Below are 15,426 nucleotides of genomic sequence, written 5' to 3' on the forward strand. Positions count from 1 at the left end.
ACAGCATAAAACTAATTTCAAATTTGAAACACATTAGAAGAAGCAAAATTTTAAATATTTTATATATAATATGTTAAGATATTACAGCCTAAAGAAATAATTAACTATGTAAGAAAAACTTTGTCAAAGGCTGGGAAGGTTTGGGAAGGATTCTCCTGGCAAACACTCACTTTCTTTGTCTAACATGATTCGGTATGCCAAAGCATGGCTCTGATGTTGGCTGCTCTCATTCAATCCTTGAAACTAGGAGAATTTCTAAGATGTTCCTTGGTCACTGGCTCTCATCTTTACCACTGATGTTGAATGTGCAGTTTACAGCCCTGTCACAGTTTCTCATTTTTTGCCTCATGCCCTCATATTTCTAACCCTGACTTCTTGGTTTGTAATCAACTCTCTTCTTTCAAGCTCCTCTTTTCTGTTTGCCTATTCTGTTTCCTGTCATTTCCCTTGCTTCCTTGACTTTCGCATGAATCAGAGGACATTTCATAGATGTTACCAAGAAATAAGATTATTCCTTTCTTTCTGGTCAGGAAACTAACCAAACACATTATATCAGGAATATCTTCCACGTCTCCTACTCTTCTAAGCTTTTTACGCGTTTCCAAAAGCATTCCTTCTTTGCCCCCTAACAAGCATTTTACTTTTCTAGATTTGACAAGGTTCTCAATGCTAGAATGGGTTGGAAACATAATCAACATACAATGAAAGTGTTATTACATTCCTCTTCTTCCACTAAACTGTGACGTGATTAAGGACAGGGATTATTATCTTAATATAGCCAGCATCCTACACAATACCTGAATGTTATAGCCACCAAACAAGTGGCTACTGAATGGATGAAATTCCAAGGAGAATTATGGCTTTCTCTGATTTGTACACTTTGGTGTAAAGTAAGGCTTTGACAAAAGTTGTCAAAGCCTTAAAATGATATTTAAATATGGAAGTTTTAATCATGACTTCTATACTGCTTTCAATCGAGTATCTTAAATCAAACCTCCAATATTAAACAGTACTACAGATTTCCAAGAAACAAAATGTAGTGAATGTGTACCTAAGTATACACACATTACATATGTTATCTAATTCCACTTCAAACACAGACCTCAAAATTACTGGACAATCTGTTTAAAATTTTTTCAGCTTCTCTTCTCTATCAGCAAAGGAACTTGAGAGATGTCTAGAATTCCATATTCTAGTCTCTCACTATGATACAGAAAGTTATTTTCAAAGACTTAAGAACAAGAAAGACAACTATTCTACTGGGATTTCATATCCAACATTGAGCAGTGGCAAATGTCTTGCTTAAGGAAGCTAGTCAAAGTACATAGGTATTACTTATTTAACACTCTCTAACTCAAGTCTTTTCTACAATTTTTATTTTTCAATGAAAAAAATAATATTCCACTTGAAATAGTTTGAGTTAAAAATAAATAACAGCTTTCTAGGTAGTATCTCTAAATGGAATATTTCCTTATTCAAATTACTATAAACCCATGAATAAAACTTATATTCCTTGTATTACTTCAAAGGTATTATCATCCTTAGCAGAGCTCAGCAAAGGTTTCTATAGACAAGTGAAAATGTATAATAACTACTATCTAGTGCACCTTAATCATTCCCACCAACTTGCTCAATTATATGGGCTACCATCTCTAACTCACACTCACAGCCAAACATAGTTCCTATTCCCTGAATGTGCTTCTCATTATGACTAGGACTAGGGTGAGACAAGAGAGGTGCCCAGGGTGCAAAATTTACAGAGACACTCACTCTCAGGGTCATGCAAGTGCCACCCTGCAGTTGCATGACCCTAAAAGTGAGTATCGATGTACACTTTGTGTCCCAGGCATCTCTTTTGCCTCACCCCAGTCCTGGCCCTACTTCTCCTTCTGATCTCTACTTCTCCTACTTCTCCAATAAGTAACATCCCAATTCAGATAAACCAAAATCTAATTCTGATAAACCAAATATCTAAAATCAAGCAATGAATTTAAATTTAATTTTATATCCATTTAAAATTATGTTTTCAAAGAAAATTTCTTATTCATGATGTGATGTTAGGTGATAAATAGATCAGGCAGGAATGCCTACATACAATAAGAGTCTAAGCTTTCAAAAAAAAATGAGTGTGAGTAGCATGTGAGTGTAAGTGATGGACCTGTGTTGTTTTCAACTCCCTTCCTTTTGGTAGCAGCATTTAAATTTTCTTCTGTTGAACCACCCTTCTCTATTGTCAATCACTGTAGTTTGTGTGGCACTGATCCTTTCCACTCTCAAGTTACTGGAATAAACAGGAAGTTCCTGGAATAGGTGCAGGTGGAAGAGGCGCCCAGGTCTGGACAATCAGCATATTCCCTGCCCCAAGCAGTGGTTCAGGAATGAGCATGTGACCCAATTGGACCAATAAGACTCAATCCCAAAATTTTGCAGGACCTAATCAGAAAGAAAACTTTCAGCTGAGGTTGCTAAACTGAAAGAACACAGTAAGTACCTATTTGACAGTGAGCCAACCCAAAGAAGTGCCAAGGGATGACAAGAGAAACGAAGAAAACTTTGAAAACATTTTATCTCTAGATTTAATCACGTCTGAGTTCAGGTGAGTTCAGATGTAGCTGCTGGAATGCAGAATTATTAATGGAAAAGAATTCTCTCTGGATTTCTCAAGTTCCTTCACAGTTAGAGCCTTCTAAGCAAAAGGTACTACAAGGGTATTTGCATAACAGACAAACTTAGAAACTAGAAACAATATCTCCCTAAAGATAGAGACCTCCAATGAGAAATAAAGCCCTTTGGTTCCCTTCCCTGTAAGACATTTACTTATATTTTTTAACTTATATTTCTTATGTTACTTCATATTTTTTTAAAGCCTTATTTATCTTAGAATAGATTTGGCCTTTTTTTGATATATATATAAATTTATTTATTTATTTTTGGCTGCGTTCAGTCTTCGTTGCTGCACGTGGGCTTTCTCTAGTTGTGGCGAGCAGGGGCTACTCTTCATTGTGGTGCACGGGCTTCTCATTGTGGTTGCTTCTCTTGTTGCGGAGCACGGGCTCTAGAGTGCAGGCTCAGTAGTTGTGGCGCACGGCCTTAGTTGCTGCACAGCATGTGGGATCTTCCCAGACCAGGGCTTGAACCTCTGTCCCCTGCATTGGCAGGTGGATTCTTAACCACTGTGCCACCAAGGGGTCCCGTTACTTCATATTTTTTATACTTATATTGACTTACAGTCTAGGTTAATAAATCTAATGACACTTTCCCCCTCTCCCCTACAGAAGATTTGCTAAATGAGTAATCTCTCTCCCTCTGCAGGGTGTTCTCATCAGTGTTTTAGAATTATCAATTACATGATGCAATAACTATTTTGGCTTATTTATTAATTCATTCAACAAATATTTGCTGGAAGGCTACTAAAATATGTGTCATGAATTTTCCTATACACACACACACCCACACAACAGAGACAAAAATTCCTGCCCTCATGGAGATTATATTCTAGAGAGAGGAAAAAAAAATACAAAATAAGTAAGTAAAATGCAAAGTGCTAAGTGGTGATAAGGGCTATAAAGAAAAAAAAAGCAGGAGAAGGATAAGGGCTATAATGAAGGAAAAGGTGGGAAAAGGTAACAAGTATGGGGGAGGTAGGAGATTTCAGATTTCTGTTCGGTAATCAAAGAACTTACAGAGGAAGTCCTATTTGAGCAAGGACCTAGAGCAGATGGGGAAGTGAGTCATATGGATATCTGGAGAAGAGCATTCCAGGCTGGGGGAACAGTAAGTCAAAATACCTACTTAAGGAAGACCAAGGAGGCCTACATGGGGTGAGCGGTGGAGACAACAGTAAAATCTGAGTTCAGAGAAAGATCCTCAGGAGGGAGGGAGAGCAGGACCACAAAACTAGCTCATTTTAAGGACCTGAGCTTGTACTCTGAGTTACACGGGAAGCTAGCGAAAGATTCTGAGAAAAAGTGATGTAATCTCTTACATTTCAAAAGAATGTTATTAGTATTCTGAGGCAAATATTCTGAGAGTACCAGTAGTAGTGGGGAGACTTGCTAGGAGTTATGTAGAAGGAGAGAGAAGATGGTGTTGAACCAGAGTGACCCAAGTAGAGGTGATAAGAACTGGTCAGATGTCAGATATATTTTGAAGCCAACAGAATATACTGAAACATTGTATTGGGGAGGTGAAAGAAAAAGAGTCAAGGATAACTTTGAGGTTTGGGGTCTGAGCATTAACACAAATGGAGTTGCCACTTCCAGAGATGGGAAGGATTGATTTTTAACTGAATTTCTATCACTGGCATACAAAAGAAGACTGACAAATATAAAAATTTATGCTGGAAATCAATAATTACAAATGACAGCCCTAAAATGTAGAACTGATTGAGTCAATAAAAGAAAATGAAGGGAATCTGGTATCCCTGTATTATAGGGTGAGAAGTGACCAATCCATAATAAGCAAAACATCTGGTAAATTCCCACCTCAAAAAAAAAATCAGACTACTTGCCTAGTAAGGATGGAACTGAAGGGCACTTAGTAAAAATGTCAGGATGTTGGTATATTGCCTACTATGCAGCAGTCTTCAGTAAGGCCCCTCAAAAGAAAAGCAAACTTTGAGTGAAGTCTTAATAAAAGGAAAATCTTTTCAGTCTTTCATTACAAATTCAAGATGGCTGATTATCTTGCAATTTACATGGTTGAAAATCAAATATCCCTAAACTAAAATATGGGTCTTTAACCACACAAAATAAAAGGTGGGGAAAGCCTGGTGCTCTGGGCTCCTCCCCAACCATCCTAGCCAAAAATATATTTACAGCCTGGAAGCAGGAACAAACCAGTTGTGCACCGTTACTTCAACAAGTTGCTCTGAATGGCCTAGAGACAGAGGCCAAGATGAAGATTGAGAAGCCTAGGATTTGCTTGATTCCAAACCTCAGTACTATTGACATATTGAACTGGAAAATTCTTTGTTGTGGGAGGCTGTCCTGTGCATTGCAGGATGTTTAACAGTATCCCCGGGCACTACCTCTACATGCCAGTGACACCTGCCTACTCACCCCACCACCCCCTATTGTGATAATAATAATGTCTCCAGACATTGCCAAATATCCCGAGGTAAAAATAAAATAAAATAAAATAATGTCCCCTGTTGGAGAACTACTCACTGAGTTAGGGTGGCAAAGTTGTTTAGAGACATACCAGGGCAATAGTTTGATTCAAGGACTAGGCTTTGGGCTTTAGGTACTGGGGAGACTGTTGGTCAAATACAAATAAATCAAAAACCTACTAAGTTTATAAGAAAGTTGTATTGACTAAGAAACTCCCAACAAAGATTTGTTACTGCTCAGCCCTCAAGATGTTCTCCTGGACTCCAAGCTCTCATCAATAGCAAAAGGGCTGCTAAAACTGTGCAGGCCCCAGTAAGGGAATTCTTCTCAATACCCATGTTGGCTGTGACCAGGAGGAGAAATAACAAAGATCTTCCTGGGTGGTAGAACAAGAGACAGCCATGTTGGCTAATCAAAAATCTTATTCCACTGGGCTTCCCTGGTGGCGCAGTGGTTGAGAGTCCGCCTGCCGATGCAGGGGACACGGGTTTGTGCCCCGGTCCGGGAAGATCCCACATGCCGCAGAGCGGCTGGGCCCATGAGCCATGGCCGCTGAGCCTGCACGTCCGGAGCCTGTGCTCCGCAACAGGAGAGGCCACAACAGTGAGAGGCCCGCATACCGCAAAAAAAAAAAAAATCTTATTCCACTGCCCAGGCAGAGTCCTTGCCACCTCTGTCTGACCAATGAAATATGTACAGATCATGGACTGGAAAATCTCTGTGGGTTACTTCCCCTTTTTTTCTTTTCTAATTAAGAGTTTTTATTGTCCTTATGTTATTTTCCTTCTATCACCGAATACTGGCTTTATTACAATTAGTTATATTTATGATTTAACCATAAGTTTTTTGACCCTGAGACTGTCTTTTCAAACAGAACTGAGAGAAATTACCCAGCGATTCTAGACTTAAAGCTTGATGCAGTAATTAAACAAGTCTTTGAGTTGTCTTCCTCTGTTGGGGGTCAAGTGGTAAATGCACTGGAAGTTTTAAGTGAAACACTGCATTATATTAGATGAGGGCATTTTTTCAAGGGTTTATATATGAGGGAGGACATGGATGCACACTAGTAGGATTACAGTGAATGTCTTTTGGTTATGCTTGTCCAGCATCAACTCCCACTTCCCATGGTAACAGTACCTTCTTTCTTTCAGTGAACCACCAACCCTGACTCTCAGTCCACAAGGTTCAGACCACGTGGCTGACCACACTTCCTATTCCCAGTTCCAATAGTTAACACGTGATCCAGACCTGGCCTATCATCATATACTATTCCCCTGACCACAGGATCAAAGATGGAAACATGACCTAACTCATTCAATGAGATGTAATCCCAGGGCTTTTGCTAAAACTATGAGTAGGAAAAGTGTTTTTTATGTTGGGCTTGCTAAACTGAAAGAATGTAAACCATCAGGGATCTCCTCATGGAGAAATCCTACCTGAGAGCATATCTAACACAGGAGAAAGCCACTGAGTTTGCTGAGGCCATTGAGCCCTTGAATCCATCCATACCTAAAGAGAATACACTCCTGTTTGTCCCAGTGCCCTAAGATACTGTGAGTAGGGGTTTAGTCTCATGCAACTGAAAGGTATTAAAAATCTAGTATCATTACCAGTTAGACAAAACTGGGGTTAGTTTTCAAACCAAAAAAAAAAAAAAACTGAAGATATAAGCATTAAATTATTTGCCTAAATTCATACAACTAATTACAGGTAGCACAGATGCAACCCTAAATGGATCTAGCTCTAATAGTCATGCTCTTTCCACTACATCTACTCTCTCTCTCAAGAAAACAGTCTGAAACTTCTCTACGCTTTAAAATTACCTGTAGCCATAAAGTAAGACCTTACATGAAGTGAGTACTCTACTAACATTTGATGAATAACCAAAAAAAGAAGAATCTCACACCTTCTTCCTCTCTGTCCCATTCCTGCAACAACTTGCCTCTTGTATAGCATAGAACATTTCTGCGTTATTTTTACAATGTAAGCTACCTTAAGGACATGTAATAGCAAGTGTCTCTAAGCTAAGTCACTTCAATTTTAGACTGCCAGTTTCAGTGATGGGGTAAATTGGCTCCAAAATATTAATAGAACATCATAACCTTAGAAAGAGACCATCACCACTGACTAGCTACTATTGTTATAATTAATTGTGAAACTCAGAAAAGGACACCCATATTATCTTTTAAGTGAGAATACTATTGTTTATTTTAGTATTTTAAGATATTTGTCAGAATGACATTAACTTCTAGAAAGTAGCAGCTATTTACAAATAGTCAAATCTCTTTCAATATTATTGTTGAGTGTGAGAGAGAAGGGAAATGGGATAGAATTTATGAATATAAGACCCCTGACATTTTCAAGAAATTTAAAAACCATGGGAATTTTTTTTTTTTTTTTTTTTTTTTTTTTGCGGTACGCGGGCCTCTCACTGTTGTGGCCTCTCCCGTTGAGGAGCACAGGCTCCAGACGCGCAGGCTCAGCGGCCATGGCTCATGGGCCCAGCCGCTCCGCGGCATGTGGGATCTTCCTGGTCCGGGGCACGAACCCGTGTCCCCTGCATCGGCAGGCGGACTCTCAACCACTGCGCCACCAGGGAAGCCTCCATGAGAATTTTTGACAGAGCTGAAACATTCAATAACAATAATCCACAAGGCAAGTTTTGTTTCCCTAGAAGGTGTGGTAGATTGATTCACATCCAGACTCACTGGATTCAACATTCCATTTTTAAACATATTGAAAAATGCCTATTTTCTGGCTAAGATCTACCACTTTCTTAGGCCTCTACTTTTTCTTCACTTCTAGCAGCTGGCTTTCTTTTTCAGGAAAATTTTTACAAAGAAGCAACATTTTATCACTTGACAAAAGTTATTATACAGGATAACTTCACACTGAGAACAAAGTCAAGGTGAGATGTAGACACTGGGCAGTTAGGTGAGGTCATGCATATCTTAGGGTCTCACTTCCAATAAGAGGAAATTATTTCAGCAAAACTTCAAATACTTCAAAATGGACTTTTAGAGTCACTCCCAAGTAATTGAAACTGAAAATATTAAGTCCAGGACTGCTAATAGTTCACTATGTTTAGACTTTTATCATTTCATTTATTTGAGATTTAGCATATCAAAGACCTAAATTTAAATCCTGGGTATCACTTTATAGCTAAATCTCCTTGGATATGACCTAAGATTGGTTCCAGATCACAAAAAGAAAATACAAGCTACCCAATCTATAGGGCTGTGATGAAAATGAAAACAAATGTACAAAAATGTCTAACATTTTTAGCAGGCACTAAAGAAATGTCAATGCCCCTCCCCCATAACAATATCTGAATTCATGTAATTTACTCAAAAACTTTTACTGACAGAAACTGTTTCTTCCTTAGAAATGTTGAGGAGGGGATAAAAAAGGGCTATGCATAAATAATCATAATACAATATATTATATATATACATATATACACACACATAAATATTGGTAAGAGAAAGAAATCAGCCTCCTGCTTTGCAAAAAGTTCTATTATATATAAATCTAGATGAAAATTCTTATCCTTTGTCCAACATAATTGTTTATAAATAATCAGGATAATGATCATCAAGTTATTTGTCATTAAAACTTACCTGATACAACTGCACTGTTCAGTTCCCTTTAATTAATCTACTATTGCCAATTTATTTAATACATAGAAAGTCAAGAGGCCTGACAAAGTGATGGTACTTAACCAAAATATATAAATTCGCAGTAAATTCAGAATGGATAAGAAATGTGACAGTGACTGGATCAGTGTCATTAGAAAGTCCACCATACACCACAGACTGTATACTAAAACAAACAAAAAGGTTATGCTTAAAATGTTTCCTTTGCTCCTACCAAAGCAAAATTTTAAAACCTTACTGAAAGTTGAAATGATGGCTAACTTGTATATGAATGTATATAGAAAGCATGTGATTCTGAAGGAAATATAATTCAAGAGAAAGTCAGAGCACTGTATAAACATTCTCACGAAGTAAGAAGTCATGTGGCTGCTAGGGTGGCTATTGAACCATTTGTTACCAAAACTGAATATTGGTAGAAGAGTCAAATGCATTATTCTTGGTATAACGTGAAATTAACAAAAAGTTCCAACAACTGACAGGAGAAGCTTGGGAAATCTTTCCAAGCTGAAGACATACAGAGAGTAGAAGGGACACAAACTCCTGAAGTGTCCAACTCCTGTCAAACCATGACCAAGAAACAGCAGCAAGCATCAAGCATTACAGTGACCAACAACTAACTTTTCAACTTTGTGACAGTGCAGCAGGCTTTGCGATTAAGCCAAAAACACTCTTGTTCTACAAACCCCAGGGCAAAAAAGCCAACAATAAGAAACTCTGCATGTATACTAATGATGTAATGAAAATCATCCAGCCTTCATTTTAGAAGCAAAAAAATTGCTTAACAACTTTGATGACAGAGTCCTGTTTATAGAATCATTAAGGGTCTGAAGAGATCAACTAAATTTTTCAATTAAATCTGTATTTTATGAAGGTAGTTATATCCTAGGTCCACAAAGATTTCAAGAAATACCACTTGCTAATGCTAAGGGTCTAATGAACATAGTTTTCCTAAGTCTTCACTTCAAACTGTATATTATACATACTACTTCTATGTAGGATGAACTATTCAAGAGCAATTTCATTCACAGAAATGTAATTTTAAAGAAATTTTTCTGACTGAGCCACTGTAAAGAGCATTTTTATATACTAAACACCTAGAATATAAATATTCTACTATTTAGAGTTTCCCCTTTTCCTAAAACCATTTGTCCCACTATGGAAATACCTTTTCTGCAAGTAAAATAACTTATACTGGAAAACTAATTTCAATTTTTCTATGATAATGTTATTTTATTTACTCTGACTTTAAAATGTAAGGCTCTTCACTATCAATTACATAAAATTAGTAATCTCTTCTTACGTAAGCATTACAACACTGATAAGAAAAAGTGAAGAAGCATTCGTTTCAGGAAAATGCAGAAATAACTTGGGTCTCAATGATAGTACTATAAGGTGTGTCTCAAGTATTTGTTACTAATAATAGTTATTTACCTTTTTTTTTAATGACTCACTTTTCTCAATAAAATCAGAGTAGATTCAAGTTTATCCCTATAACAGTGTCATTCTCAATCACTTGCATTCTGATATGCTTCCTAGAGTGGGAGAGGGTAAGATGGAATTACAGAGGGCATACTAGAAAACTACGTATTAGAATATGTCACACATGTACATATCTTGTACTTGGGTGGAAAAAATATTGAGAATCATTGACTTAGATCACAAAATCTTTGTTTTACTGCTGGATGAGATAATAAGGACTACTTAGTTCCAATCCTAACTTTTTCCAGTTCAGTGCTTGCTTCACAACACCCAATAACTATAGGCTGGTCTGTGCATTTAAACTATAAGTGTGTGTTCTTTAAGAATCAGAACCCCATACTTACTGAACACACATTTTGAAATAGGGATATCTGTAAAATGTTGCTCCCTGAAAAACAATCATATAGGAGATTTCTGTAGGAGACAGAAAACTTTCAATTAAGAGTTTTGTGTATTATTACATTTGAAAATAAAGTTTAACTTTTAAACAGATTAAGTAAATGTAATTTAAGGCGGCAGGGAGCATTAGAGATTTAAGAAGGTAACATTTAGCTTTTCTGTACCACTTTTAAGCAAATATTTGTGGTTCAAAGGAAAAGAATTCAGGGAAACCATCCAACAACAGATGATAATCTAATGTGAAAGAAAAATAATTCAGGAATTCAGACAAACTGGACATATTTTGAGGTAAAAATCAGTTAAGGTAAATTTCTGATTATTGCTACTGAGATACAGTAACCCAAGAGCTAAAAAAAAAAAAAAAAACCTGCTAATCTGAGATATTTCTAATTATTTGGTTTGTACAAATGTAAATATCATTCAATTTAAGTAAGCATAATGTACATCATTTTAATTTCCGAAGTCTAAAACTTAGGGACTTTTAGGATCGTAGAATAAACACAGTAATACTAGAAGAGATGAAATGAAAACTACCATGAAAGTAACTGAATGTGAATGCTGAACACTCCCTAAATTCAGTCATTTTACCTCAATTGTCTCATTTCTTCTTCATAATGACCTTGTGAGGCAATTATATCATCCCCACTTTACAGATGAGGAAAAGATGGTTTAAAGAGATTAAGAAACTTGCCCAAGATCCCACAAAAGAAAATCCTAATTTCTGACTGAAACCCAGACTATCTGGCTCCAAAATAAATGACTCTTCTTTTCACTATACCCTGCTATCTCACAAGAAACACACACATTGAACTTTTCAGTCTTCTAATTAAAACCTTCTAAAGGAGGAGACAATATTAAGCTTATAGTGAACGGTGATAATGTATAGGCTAAAAATTAGTCATAGTTTGATAAGCATAAATGAATATTTAGGAAATAATTCCAAATCATGCATGACATTAAATTTTTTAAAAGCTGAAGATGAAATATCGCCCCCAAGTAGAAATATCCGAAAACTTCTGTAGAAAGGCACTAAGTAAACTTCATCTTACCTGGACACTTTGAATTCCAAAGAAAAAACCTGAGAGGCTCCATATTTTGTCAGTCATACAGCAGTTTCATATGGTCAACTAGGACTATATTTATACTTAAGAAAAAAGAAAAAGTGGGTAATTGCTTGGGTCTGATTCTTTTGTTCTGACTCTAATCTGTCCTCTATTGATTATTTTCCATTTTTCCTCCAGATTTTGGAGACTTCTTCTAATTTAGGCTAACTGAGTCTCAAGTTCAGGAACTCCTCCAAGTTTAGATGTAAGTGCTGACACACTGCAATGAAGACCATAAAATTGCAATGATTGGTAGAGTGTTACAGAAGAAACAAAAGTTTCAGTTATTTCAAAACATTAACTATCGTGGAATTACTGATGACTTTTTTTCTGTATAGTTTTCTGAATTGATTTTAAAGCATTTAACTTTTATAATAAAAACAGGAGAGCAAGAAAAAAGGAAAGAGGGAGGAAGGCGGGGCGGGGGTGGGGGGGAGTTGGAGCTTTGATTAAAAAGTATCTGAACATCTTATTCCTTCCAAATTTCCAAAACTATGACCTCCTTGTTCCCTTCTATCTCTCAATGGCATGGCATGAAAAATAAACCACACATAAGCATGCCAAAGTCAAATGAGATACGGAAAAATAATAATGAGGCAATCCAAAGATCTATAAATTCTGAGACATAGCTCAATTTCACTATTTCAGAAATTAGTTATTAACTGAGCAAAGTATGAAAAACAGATTTAGGGCATACTAAAACTGAAAAGCAGGATTCACATACTTAAAGAAGAGTGCAGGAATTTCCTTAGTATGGGAAAATTATAAATATAATATACACATATGTGAATTAATTTATACCAGTTTCTTATTCTTTTTATCACAAATTGAAGTTCTGTATTAAAATACTCCTTTAGCAACACCATGAAACAACATGCAAGATACTTTTAAGTCCTATTAAAATTAACTTAAATCTCTCTAAATTACTTCATTTTCCATGGAAAAGTTATACTAAAAGAAGTTCACATTTGTAAGCTTTCTTTTTCCATTACAAAAACACATTCTTATTCCAAAACAACATACATAAGATTGACCCAATTTATTAAGTATGTTACCAAAACAGTGCATAATTGATAGTCCCTTCAACCTGTCTTCAAAAGAAGACGCTCATTTAAAAATCAAGTAGAAAACTATAATCTATTGACACAAGAGTCCAATTTTAAAACAAGACTTTTATTTGTATAACAAGTTCATTAGATTTTCTTTTTTTTTCTGATTACCAAAACACAGTTAACTCACCAAGGCCTTGATTTACAAAGATAATGACTTCCTACTCACAGGACTGCTTTATAATAGTCTCATGGAATTCAATTACTACAGTTTTTATAAACACTATTACCATCTACGAACGGAAATAAGCACTTTACAATATTTTGGTTTGATACATATTTATGCTGATTTTCAAACTTGATAATTTCAGTTCCTCTGTTCCTTAGTATATGCCATGTAACAGCTGTCCTGAAAATGTTATTTCTGTGTAGATGGTGAGTATTTACAGCACAACTGAACCTGCCTACATTGTTTGAAATTTTTCATAGTGAAATACTGGAGGAAAAAAAAGTCAAATGTGAAATGTTCACAGACCAGAGTTATAGCTACATAACAGTTGAAGATGAAATGAAAAGGAAGGGTCTACCAAAAGCCTGAATTATTCCTTCAACTACTGACATCAAACTCTGAAACAGTGCAGAAGCTGCATTAACCGGACCTTAAATAATTTTACATGGTATATATTTAACGCTGCCAACCATCAGTATGGAAGAGAAACAGATCTTCGCCAAAGGTCTTTCATGGAAGAAACTGGAGAAAGGTTTCCAAGTATGCCTATGTACTCCCTTAATATACTTCCAGTACCTTTGAAAACAGTTCACTTGGCTCAAGAGAACTAGCAGAAGATTCCCCAGATCACAAAACATACACTGAGCCCTCCTTTGCATTCACTGACCAATGTGTGGCTCTTCACAAGTATGTCTTCCTAAAGCCCATATAGGTAGATACACCAGGACAACACTGCACAGTGAAATAATTATACTTTGCAATAGTTTTTAAAAATCCTGTCCCCATTCCATAGGTGGAAAAGTACTTTCTAGTCTCTAATCACTAAAATAGATTTGGTCTATTCTTATTGATTTTTCTGTTACACTTTTATATCGCTGTTACTCCATTTAAGAAATTTTTTTAGTATTTTAAAACATCTGGAGAAAGAAAAAAAATGGCACTACACCCAGAGTAATTTATGTCAAATTTACAGTGAGACTACTACGAATATATGCAGCTTCTTATGAATTAAAACGATTAACGTTTTTTAACCATAAGGCAATCGAAAATGAAAGTGCCAGCCTTAATAAATTATTAGACATTGCACTGCACAGCACTATATATCAAAATCACAAATGTACACACACACACACACACACGCGCGCGACAGCTTCACAGTTAATTTGTGCAAGACGTACCACCCTACCAAAACCAACTCAATTAGCGTGTTTCAGAAAGTTGATCCTAAAGGAGACTAACCAGAAAGCTGACCCGAAGGTGACTCCAAACACCTCCTCAACCGTAAATGGCAAAGAGAACAGAACAGAAATTGCCCCGCCTGCGCTAGCTTCACACTATCTCTTGAGGGTCACTCCTGGCCAAGACAGGAGTAGGGACGGAAGGTGGGGGATAAAAGCAGGGGGTGGGGAAGCTGACACGAGAGAAGAGCTGGGGGCGGACTGTGCCGGTCTAGGGAGACCGCAAGGCCCCAGCGGTAGGAAGGGGCTGGGGAGGTAACACCTAGGGACTGGGGGTGGCCGCCCAGCCCGAGGCCCGCGCCGAGGGGATCGCGCCGAGAAAAGGGGGTGCGGGCGTGATGGGCGGTGCCCACGGTACTCCCAGCACCGCCCCACACCCCGCAAACCCCGGACCCGGCGACTGGGCGGAGCCGTCGCGCCCGCCTCAGCCCTCTCGCGCCGGCACCCGCCCCCTCAGCCTCCAGTCCCGGGTGGGTGGGAAGGGCGGGCCTCGCCCGGCCGGGTGGGCAGCCCGGCCCAAGCCGCAAACAGGAATGCGCCGCCGCGGGCGCAGGATGGACGGGAGACCCCGCAGCCGGGGGCAGGAGGGGGGGGATGGCTGAGGGCGGAGAAAGAGCCCTCGGCGCAGCCGGCGCAGCCGGCGCAGCCGCCGCAGCCAGGGCAGAGCCCCAGGCGCCCCACTGCGGGCAGGGAGTGTTGCCCCAGTTCTCGGCTGGCCTTCCCAACTCTTCCCCCTCCCCCGGCGTTGCCCCGGGTAACAGCGCCTGCCGCGGGCGGCGCGAAACTCACCTACCTAGAACCTGACAAGCAGGAGCCCCTCAGACACGGGAGCCAGTCGCCACCCCGCGTCACGGGGGCCGCCACAACCAATGAGCGCTGCTGTCACCAGCCTCCGCGGCCAATCCAGCTGCACTCCGGTCTCCGGGCACCCTCGAGGTCTCAGCCAATGGGCACCCGCCGAAGGCGGGCACTGCCTCCCGACCCCCAACCCCCTCTTCCACCACCTCCCAGGAGGCGGGGCGCGGCCGATTGGCCTGGACCCCGGAGGGGTGGGACTCGGGCACCAGGCCCGGTGGGCGCGCGCGGACCGGGGGCTGCGGGCGTGGCGAGGGGAGGCGTGGAGCGTCGGCCGCCGCCCTCCGGGTTCGCTCCCCAGCTTGGG

General features: G+C 39.0%; 1 protein-coding gene across 3 annotated transcripts in view; it reads right to left on the bottom strand.

Annotated features, from left to right (window-relative positions):
* Positions 1–15,118, bottom strand: part of FER (FER tyrosine kinase) — a 470,748-nt gene extending 455,630 nt beyond the window's left edge. For 2 of the 3 annotated variants that reach the window (XM_082836310.1, XM_082836313.1), the window contains exon 1: positions 15,058–15,117. The gene's annotated coding sequence lies outside the window, so the exon portion shown is untranslated. Of the gene's footprint in view, positions 1–15,057 lie in introns of all 3 variants that reach the window. The other variant, XM_082836311.1, reaches the window with a different exon arrangement.
* Between the last annotated feature and the right edge of the window lie 308 nt (positions 15,119–15,426).

Source organism: Leucopleurus acutus (assembly GCF_964270905.1).
Source record: "Leucopleurus acutus genome assembly, chromosome: 3".
Lineage (NCBI taxonomy): Eukaryota > Metazoa > Chordata > Mammalia > Artiodactyla > Delphinidae > Leucopleurus > Leucopleurus acutus.